The sequence below is a fragment of the Ranitomeya imitator genome, chromosome 7 (genome assembly GCF_032444005.1).
Source record: "Ranitomeya imitator isolate aRanImi1 chromosome 7, aRanImi1.pri, whole genome shotgun sequence".
Taxonomy (NCBI): Eukaryota; Metazoa; Chordata; class Amphibia; order Anura; family Dendrobatidae; genus Ranitomeya; species Ranitomeya imitator.
In genome coordinates this window covers 223,883,648-223,894,380 of record NC_091288.1, presented here as the reverse complement: position 1 = coordinate 223,894,380, position 10,733 = coordinate 223,883,648, and positions in this window count along the sequence as shown.

The following is a 10,733-nucleotide window of genomic DNA, read 5'->3' as shown; positions in this document are numbered from 1 at the left end:
TCGACTTTCTCCACCAAGTTTCCCGATCTTGTCTCTTGCTCTATTTGGGCCGTAAGCCTCCATCACCCCCAGGTTGGGTATGCTACAGCGCCCCAGAGACCTGGTCGTTGCAGTATGGCCCCAAGGCGAGTAGCGGTACGTCCGATGGCACTAAAGAATTCTCCTGACCAGGTATCACCAGAACACATTACACTTCACACTCCGGCCACTAGGGGGAGAAAAAGGCTTTATTTATTGGGCCACTCCTCACACTGGTAAAACTAGGGGCTGGGGAGGAAGTTAGTCAGAAGCTGACTGGGTTGGAACCAGGCAACATCCCGTGGCAGGGGGTGTTGCGGGGAGAAGACACAGGGGGGTCCCTGTCAGGCGTGGGAACCTGGCAGGTGCCTAGCGACAGAACAGAACGTTACGGAACCGCGCCTGCACACCTTGCGGCGGTATCCTAAGGAAGAGACAAGAGGGGAAGAATATTGTGGAACAGTGTAAACGAGATCAGCACAAAGGAGAGCCAGTAAGAGTCATGCCGAGAGGAAGGCAACATCTTACTGAGGCACGTAGTCGGTGGCCGGATCACCGTAGGAGTAACTGACTTCACGCATTACTTCAAATTCCGCTGGACAGTCAATTATAGGTTGGCTGTCTACCTTCTACACCTACGAAGACATAGGGGCAACATTGGGAGAGGGGCGTCTCTAGGGTCCCGGAAGACCTCCAAGCCTTCCCGTCAAATGGGTGGCGTCCTAGCCATACTTTATCTGGGGGACGTTAGAAACTAGCAACATCTGGAACCAAAGAATGAGAGAGAGAGAGAGAGCTGTAGAGAACGAACGAAAGAGAACAGCAGTTGTGAGGACTATTCCGAATGCTCAGCAGGGTAGGACTACAACACACAGGTGCTATTGGTAGGCAACGATTTCCATCTGCGAGGGAAACTCTGGATGTGCCCATCGGACCGGCCGGTCTCTGATAGCCCGGTTGAACGTGCTCTGGACTGAGTGTACTGAAGCCTTCAGTAAAAGGTAAAGAGACTGCAACCCTGTATCCTCGTTATTGCCTGCACCTCACACCATCAGCATCCACCTTACTGGGAAGCCCTGGGGACATACTTCACCTGTGGGAAGGTATACCATCTAGCTGCCATTCCATCACCCCAGCGGACCCCACAGCAGCGTCGGTCACCCTGACCGAACACCACAGGTGGCGTCACGAACTCCTGACAGACTATACTACCACCTTCATTGGACGCCCCTTGGCAGGGTCGCGGACCGGGTCTAGCCACCGTGACAGCCTCAGAACCGAACCAGAGAGGCCCGGTACCGAAACGTCGTGGCCCTGTGTCTGGGGGCGATCCATATGCCATATCAAAGCCCGGTGTTCTCCACACAGGATCTTCAGTCCATCAAGCTCACACACTGCTTCCTCATCAATTCACAACCCACAAATGGCGCCACCTCTCTCTAGCTGACCATCTGGCTGCCTGTTTCCCTGAGTGACACCCTATTGGGCGGGTCTTTTCCTTCCACTTTACTTTGCAGCAATGGCCCCTCTCCGTGGTAGGCTTGGCATTGTTTTTTATTAGGGATGAGCAAAAAGCTTCGGATAACTCCTCATCTGAATGGCTATAGCATTTACAGAATAGCTGCATCGGGAACAAATCCCTAGTTAGACCGCACATGGAGTACTGTGTCCAGTTTTGGGCACCGGTGCTCAGGAAGGATATAATGGAACTAGAGAGAGTACAAAGGAGGGCAACAAAATTAATAAAGGGGATGGGAGAACTACAATACCCAGATAGATTAGCGAAATTAGGATTATTTAGTCTAGAAAAAAGACGACTGAGGGGCGATCTAATAACCATGTATAAGTATATAAGGGGACAATACAAATATCTCGCTGAGGATCTGTTTATACCAAGGAAGGTGACGGGCACAAGGGGGCATTCTTTGCGTCTGGAGGAGAGAAGGTTTTTCCACCAACATAGAAGAGGATTCTTTACTGTTAGGGCAGTGAGAATCTGGAATTGCTTGCCTGAGGAGGTGGTGATGGCGAACTCAGTCGAGGGGTTCAAGAGAGGCCTGGATGTCTTCCTGGAGCAGAACAATATTGTATCATACAATTATTAGGTTCTGTAGAAGGACGTAGATCTGGGGATTTATTATGATGGAATATAGGCTGAACTGGATGGACAAATGGCTTTTTTCGGCCTTACTAACTATGTTACTATGTTACTATGTTACTATGAACCCGGATACCTGGAGCGCTCCTGATAATCAGGTGTACGGTGCCACAGCTGAATGTTGCGGCTTTGTGACAATCACAGCACATGCATGGAGAGCCCGTGTGTTGTGACTGTCACACAGCCACGACACAGGCAGCTGCGGCGCTGAACAGCTGATTATCGGGAGCGCTCCAGGTATCCGGGTTCCCGATGCTGCTATTCGGTAAACGCTATAGCTATTCAAATAAGGAGTTATCCGAAGCCATTCGCTCATCCCTACTTTCTACCCTTTGGTTTCTTCTACACCCACGATGGGCGAGTCTCCTTGCTGTTCTTTGCCACTCGCTGCCATTTTCTTGTTTGGCACCATATTGGACTGCACAACAGTCGCCATCTTCCACGTAACTCGAGTCTTCCTGGCATCACTTTCCTCTTGCAGCAGTAAGATTTGATCCTGCTGACTATGCCAAGTGTAACGTGGCATGAGGTGGTAGCAATGGCGAGGCCATCGTTTCTTGTGCCCCGTCATGTTACATGACAATGGGTGTCCGGGCTGGGTGTGTGGACTTGTACCGCGAGGGTGCTATGTCCATGCAGGCTGCATGAAACCAATGTTGCTGGTTTGGAGGGAGACCACCAGTCAAAAATAAACTCTTTACTGAATGGCAACTTGTTAGGAGTTATATACAAGGGATAGCGGGTACAAAGACCTATGAAAGTTTCCTTTACAACTCAAATCATTTTCCACACTGTATCTTTCCTTAGTAGTTTTCTCCAGGGCTCTCTATATCCACTGTTCCACCCTACTTCACCACAACTCAGCTTTAACGTTATAGTCCTGATTAACAAGTGCCCTTTACATGTTTTGCGGCTGTGCATCCTCTTTCCCCTTCTGTGCCCTGGAACACCTGCTCGGGACCCTTTATTAGTCCCATGCACTCAATCCTGTTTAGGCCCATTACCTTCCAACGTTATAAGCTTGGGGTCTTGTGGCTAGGCGTCCTCTCCTAGGACCCGTTTCCGGAAGGGAATATCTTGTTTTCCTTTCTCTTCGGTCTCCTCTCATTTAGGGTCATCGGAGAATGCGGTACTACTCTCCTTGAACCTTTAGGTCCACCCGCTAAGCATTCCGGACCCTATCTGGCTCTCTAAAAGGCACTTGTCACTTTCTATGTAACTCAGTCCCCAAACATTAACTCTAACTGTTCCTATGATCCAAGTACACATTACATCAAAATAACGTGTCACGTACCCGCTTCTCAGCATGTGACTTGGGGTTGCGCCTGCAAGGGTTAACCTATCTCCTCTCACTCAGTCCAGCATTCAACCTCTGTCCTATGCTGTAATGGGAGCATAAATCACACACTGACCCAGGCCACACACCCGCTCATAAACACTGCCGCCACTCACCGAACACACGGGCGATGAGTCCCGGAAATATTACTACCACTGTCTGCCAACCATAAGGCTCACACAAGGCTATGGATTCTTTAGAGCATGCAAGGTTCAGACTTATTGAAGTTTTAAGCTTTAATAGAAAATGTACAGAGCTTACAATAGAAAGGGTAAAAAAATATGGGAATAAAAAGTGACATACAAATATGCAAAAACAGTGATAAAATAAAGGGATAACTTACAGGAATATCGAACTTTGCTTTCTGATTCTCTGTCCCTGGGGCAGGGAGCAATATGGAATGGATCTCATCAGCTTTCCAGGCTGCCCCAACATGCGAACATCTTTCTTTGTGTGTAAGTCTAATTTATAGAGTCAACCTGGAGGTCAAAATTCTAGACCAGCCTCTCAGGTTAACATTATAATTGCTGGTTTGTGACTGGACCATGGCCACTCCACCAATGAATATATTATTTCCTCTGAAACTCTTTGTATAACATTTCTCATAAACAGATAGTGTCAGGCTGTAAATGACTTCTCTCTTCAAAAGAGCCAGAAGGTGTGAAACGTTTCCCCTTCCTGGTTCTTGGCAAGACCCCCTGGTGAAATTGGAGACAGGAGACTGCCTTTTCAGGATAACATATGCTTGACCCCCTGTGAGAGCTGCAGTTTCAGGACAGATGTTAAGTCTGCTAGTCATACATTCATACCTATACATATTTCACTACAAACGTGATTGGTGTCCTCACGGAAAGGAATGAGACATCAGCAGTCCATTTCCTTACATGCTCACACCATATATCTGCAGTTAGTGATGCCAGGCCAGTGCCTTAATAATGAAATACGTATCACAAATGGAAAAGACAATGCTTCATAATGCAGACATCCTGGTGTAAACCAACTGTAATGGTAAGCTACTACAGTTCTGCAAACACAGGCACAAGCCTAGAGTAGACATGGTGTAAGGAGCTGCTGCTCCTTTCTGAGGATGGACTATGCATCAACAAAATAAGTGCCGCTGATAACAGACTCTCAAGGAGAATAAATGTAAAATAAATGCAGGACACGACCCTAATCCTACTTATGTCATCCCCCAGCTAGCTGCTGTTTGTGGGTAATTACACTTTGCAGGTTGTTATTACAGTAATTATGGCCTGATGAAGACACCTTTTCAAAGCGAAACGTGTACCAGATTCTTCAATAAGAGAAACTTCATTCTATGTCCATCCTCCTTACACTTCTGTAATCAGTGGTGCTCACTTACACTCTTCTTTCAAAGAGTAACGTCTATGTCCAGTCCTGTTACTAACATGACATTCTCTTTCTTTTCCTGTACACATTTAAGATGTACAGTAGATGAAAACTTAGGTGCTTGCTCCTTCTTCCCGGCATCTACATGGCATTATTTTGTTATTTTCCTTTTCTCTTTCTCTTGGGTCTTCACAATTATCCTTTTGGCTCATTTGTGATTACAGAAAACTAATAAGTATTGCTATTCACACAGATGTGGCCTCCCGGAGGAGACCCCACATAGTATATAACGCGCGGTGGGCCTTATCGAGCCTCAGACAATGTTGCTACGTGCAGGCAATGCCTGAGGCTCAGACGAAGATGATACTACATCCCTGAGGACGATCTACCTTCTCTCTTGTGTGACCGGGGCTCTGCTTTGGTGTTGAAGTCTCTATTAATACGGTTGAGGGTCATGGGTCCTCGATGCTGTCACCTTCTCATTCATTGCTCTTTGGGTTAGGTAGCAGAACTGACCATCAGAAACATCTTCCACAAAACTTGAAATGTGCAAGTGTCCTTTGTCCCACTAGAATAGACATAGACCTACACCTGTGGAAACAGGAGAACTACATACAGGCCATGACCACTAGAACTTTCTATTATTTATTCATCTGTTAATAATGATTCTTATCGGAATTCTCGATTATTATCGATGCCTCCTTCACCAATGCCCATGATTATTAACATCTCTATCAACCACAATTGACGGTTCAATTTCCATGTAAAACTTCCTAAAAGAAAGTCTCCACTCCATCTTCTGTGGACTTACAGAGATCCCCCACTGCAGATCACAGCATGGAGGCGTAGACGGCACATCCACACTCATCAACACCATCAACTACACATCCATAGGATCAGAAACTGTGATATTGAGAGGTCCACATTATTAATTACCTTCACTGAAGGCTTTGTCAAGGACTATCGCTAGTCTACCTGACTAATATATGTGTTGCACAATTTACAGAACATTCTTGAGTCTCCATCAGCCGTAATGGGCTACTTGATGTCTGACCACTTATCTTAGGCCATAGCTGAGCTCAACATTCATTCTGTTCTAAGGGAATACCCTAAATCATGTCAACTCTTACACCAGGTGTCCATAACGTGACGAGGTTCACCCTCTTGGGTTTCTCTGACTTGTCCCTCTCAGTCCAGGTCATCTTACTGATCTTCCTTCTACTTGCCTTCATCACCTCACTGGTAGGTAATGGACTTATCGTCTTGGCCGTTACACTGGACCCTCATCTGCACACTCCCATGTATTTCTTTCTCAGGGGTCTATCAATACTTGAACTCTGTTCCATTAATACCACAGTGCCCAAGACTTTGCAGATCTTCTTCTCATTGGACAGGACAATCTCTTTCATGGGTTGTGCCACTCAGATGTACATTTTCTCAGCTGTTGCGGTATCAGAATGCCTCTTCCTGACAGTAATGGCTTTTGACCGTTTTATGGCCATTTGTCACCCTCTTCGATACAGCTCAGTGATGACTGCACAGATCTGTTACCAGTTGGTTTTGGGCCCATGTTTGTTGGGGTTTCTGGTGCCCTTCGTACATACCGGCGCAATATTCAGTTTTCCGTTCTGTGGTTCTCATCAGGTTGCACATTTCTTCTGCGACATCCCTCCTCTTCTTCACATTGCTTGCACAAACACGTTCACCATTGAGCTCTATGTCTTCATTGTTTGTATGTTTGGAGCTGTGTTTCCCTTCATCTTAATCTTCATCTCATACATGAAGATCCTGAGCTCTATATTCCTCATCCACTCTGCTGAAGGGCGTCAGAAAGCCCTGTCCACCTGCAGCTCCCATCTGGTCTCTGTAATTATCTTCTTCGGCACGGCCATGTATGTGCACCTTCGCCTTAGGACGCCATTTTCATCTTACAAAGACAGAATGACGGCGCTGTTCTACTGCGTCATCATCCCCACAATCAATCCCCTGATCTACAGCCTAAAGAACTCAGACATGAAGAAGGCACTGGGAAAACTCAATGAAAGAATCCAATTCTTTTTTGCCATGGTGTAAACCATTGTCCAGTCCACCTACATCACTTATGGTATAAATCCAGATCACAGGATGACTCCAGATCTGTTAGCCTTTACTCAAAGTTCCCATTATCATGTAGGGATCTAGTAATCTCAGATCAGAGATACTCCTGCGACCGCAGAACGGATATGGAGATATCCCAGTGTTTCCAGGGAATCGTGGCCCTAAAGGGTCAAACAAATCAAGGACTGACCACCCCTATTGCTTTACAGGGACTGGAATGATCACATTGCTCCCATATCTAGAGTTACGTTATTCCAGATGTCTCCACTAAATGTAGAACGTTTTATTCTAATACATAGATTCTTTATATCTGTATGTATCCATATCTAGAAATATATTACTTACAATGGTAAACGATATGAAACTCCAGCTCTGCTCATTATCCGATTAAATGTTTTATCTTGGAACCGAATATGCCCCATTTTGACAATTGAGGGCTGAAGGTGGCCCCTTTGTAACTCCGAATCTTTTAGAGAACTAATATATGTTTATCAAATGTGAAATAAGTAAAGTGTAATTGTGTATGGAACTGTCGTGTACCACCGGAGACATTCGCCAATCACTGGTGACTTTCAGGTATCACCATAGACCTTTGTCTTCTGCATCATAAACTAAGTATCGGTTGACCATGTTGAGGAAGCTTCAGACTTTTTTGTACTTTGGATTCCTTGGGTGGACTATGGAGGAACCCTCTCCTACGACAACCCATTATCTGGACATGACACCATCTAGAATATAATGTATATAGATGTTCATGTATCTGTGTAGACCTTCATGAACTACTCTAGACATTTAAGGCTAATTTTAGACAATCATGAATCTCTGTTAATGGGACACAACAGACCTTCATGGATCGCTGTTTATAGTCAAGGGGTGCGGTAAATAGATACTGATCATTGTGGACCTTCTTGGATCCTCTCTGTATAAGTTCACAGATCACTGCAGGCATCAGTGGATCATTGGAGATGTTCGTGGCTCACCATAAACATTCATTTACACCCGTAGGTGCTGCTGGCCCCTTCCAGCACATAATATTCCCCATAATTACACCTGCTCACAGTTGTTAGGCTACGTTCACATTAGCGTTGCGCCGCCGTGCGTCGGCGACGCAACGCGCGACGCACGCTAAAACGCGCGCAAACGCGTTTTGCGACGCGTGCGTCGTTTTCCGACGAAAATCGGACGCACAGAAAATGCTACATGTAGCGTTTTCTTGCGTCCGACGCTAGCGTCGGAAACGACGCACGTGGCGAAAAACGCCACCAAAACGACGCACGCGTCCCCTATGTTAAACATAGGGGCGCGTCGCCGCTGCGTTGCCGGCGCAACAGCGACGCACATTGGCGGAACGCCAATGTGAACGTAGCCTTATTGAAGCTTTTCCGGACTATAAATGATCTTTACAGATTCTCCAACTCTCATGACTCAGGTGCAGTCCTGGTCTCGTGGGTCAGAGCGACATCTTGAGCCGTCATGTCTTAGGTGCCACTGCTCTCCCTATGGCTCTATACACTGTCTCTGCTCCCTCTATACAGTGTCTTGTAAAAGTATTCAACCCCCTTGGCTTTTTGGCTAACTGAAAAATCCCTTTAAAATGTAACTTTTATTGGGTAAATATATAAAATACAACCCACCAAATGAAAGTGCAAAAGTGCATTAAAATGACAATATAAGATTCAAAAGGCCAGAGGAGCAGACCTGTAAACAGTAAGGGCCCAATCTAATGTCCTATCCTCACTATTTAACGCTGGAACACCAGCATATCCTGTAGATGTGGCCAAATCAAGATACTAATGACTGAAATCATAGACCGCTCCTCAAACGGCAGAATAATCAAGTATTAAAACCTTGAAGGTTTACAGCATAGCGCATGTTATCTCAGTGATTCCTAAAGTAGTGCTAGATGTAGATCCACACACAACCCCACGGTGTGCCGATATGGGTGCACGGTCCCTCGCTGTAGATCTCACTAACAGCCTACCTATTCGCGGAGGTTGGCGCCCTAAGATGACGAGAAGTGGCTCCCCCGCTCGTGTGACGGCTCTCCCTACCCTCCTATTCACACCCTGGCGAGATGCAGACAGTGAAAAAGAAGGTCTACAGTAGCCTGATGGGTGTATTGTTCTGGTGACATGAACTCATTTGACAATGTCAGAATAACCCCCAATAGATGAAGATTGGAGCTAATCGTGTTGACAGTATGAACATTCACACAGTGGACTCATACATACTCTATGTGCACTTGGTGGGTTGTATTTTATATATTTACCCAACAAAAGTTACATTTTAAAGGGATTCCTCAGTTAGGCCCCTTTGGCTTTTTACCTACTATGCTACATTTCAACCTGCGTGTAAATATGTTTTTAATCCGATTTGTGTGTGATACATCAGCACTAAAGAGTCTAAGTTGGTGAAGTGTAGTGAGAAAAATATAGGCATGGATTAAGTATGTGATCAAATTAAACTAAAAATTTAGTGCATAAGTATTCACCCCTTTTACAATTAAGCCCCTAAAATGTCTGTTGCAAGAAATGACCTTAATAAGTCACATTCTTAGTGACAGGACGTCCCCCTGTGTGTAATCTAAGTGTCACATGTCTGTCACTACTTACACTTTACCTTCTCTGAAAGGCCATAAATGCTGCAAAACCATTAACAAGAAGCACCACTAACCAAACACCATCATGAAGACAAAGCAGATCTCCAAACACCACCATGGACACCAAGGAGATCTCAAAACAACACCTCGAAGACCAAAGAGATCTTCAAACAACACCATGAAGACCAAGGAGATCTCCAATCACCACCATGAAGACCAAGGAGATCTCCAAACAATACCTCGAAGACCAATGAGATCTCCAAATACCACCATGAAGACCAAGGACAAAAGGGACAAAGTTGTTAAGAAGCACAAGTCAGGGTTGAGTTATAAAAAATATCACAATCTCTGATGATTCCCCGGAGCACCATCCATCACATTCATTGATCAAAAGGAAAGAACATGGAACCACAACAAACTTGCCAAGAGAGGGCCACCACCAAAACTCTCAGCCTGGGCCAGGAGATCAGTAATCAGAGAGGCAGCACAGAGACCAAACAACACCCTGAAGAAGCAGCAGAGACTGAAGTATATGTGCATACAACCATAATAAGACATACACTCCATAGAGGTGATCGTTATGGAACAGTGGGCAGAAAAAAGCCTATACTTATACATAAAAATTGTAAGTTTTGTTTTGAGTTTGCAAAAAAAAATTCCCTGGACGGAGGTGCTGTGCTCAGATGAGATCAAAATTGAACTTTCTGTCCAACAAGGTACATACTATGTCTGGAACCAAGCCAACACTGTTCATCTCAAGAGCACCATCCACATAGTGAAACATGGTGGTGGCAGCATGATCCTGTGGGGATATTTTTCGGCGACAGGGAAAATGGTCCGCCGAGTCAAGGAGAAGATGGATGGTGGGAAATACATTGATATTCTTGAGCAAAACCTGTTTCAGTCTGTCAGTGTTTTGAGACTGAGATGGAGGTTCACCTTAGGGTTAGGGAAAACATCTAAACTGAAGGAATTCACCGCCGATCGTAATTGGAACTGAATTTTGAAAAATGTGCTCAGTTCTAATAACAAGGAGTATAATAACAGATCGCAGCTGCTGTGTTACCAATGATATAGGGAATAAGGACAGCAGATGCCGATGTCCTGCAGTTAATAAACTTCACCACGCAATGAAACGACTGATCAACCGACCTGATGAAGGGTCTCGGAGTGCC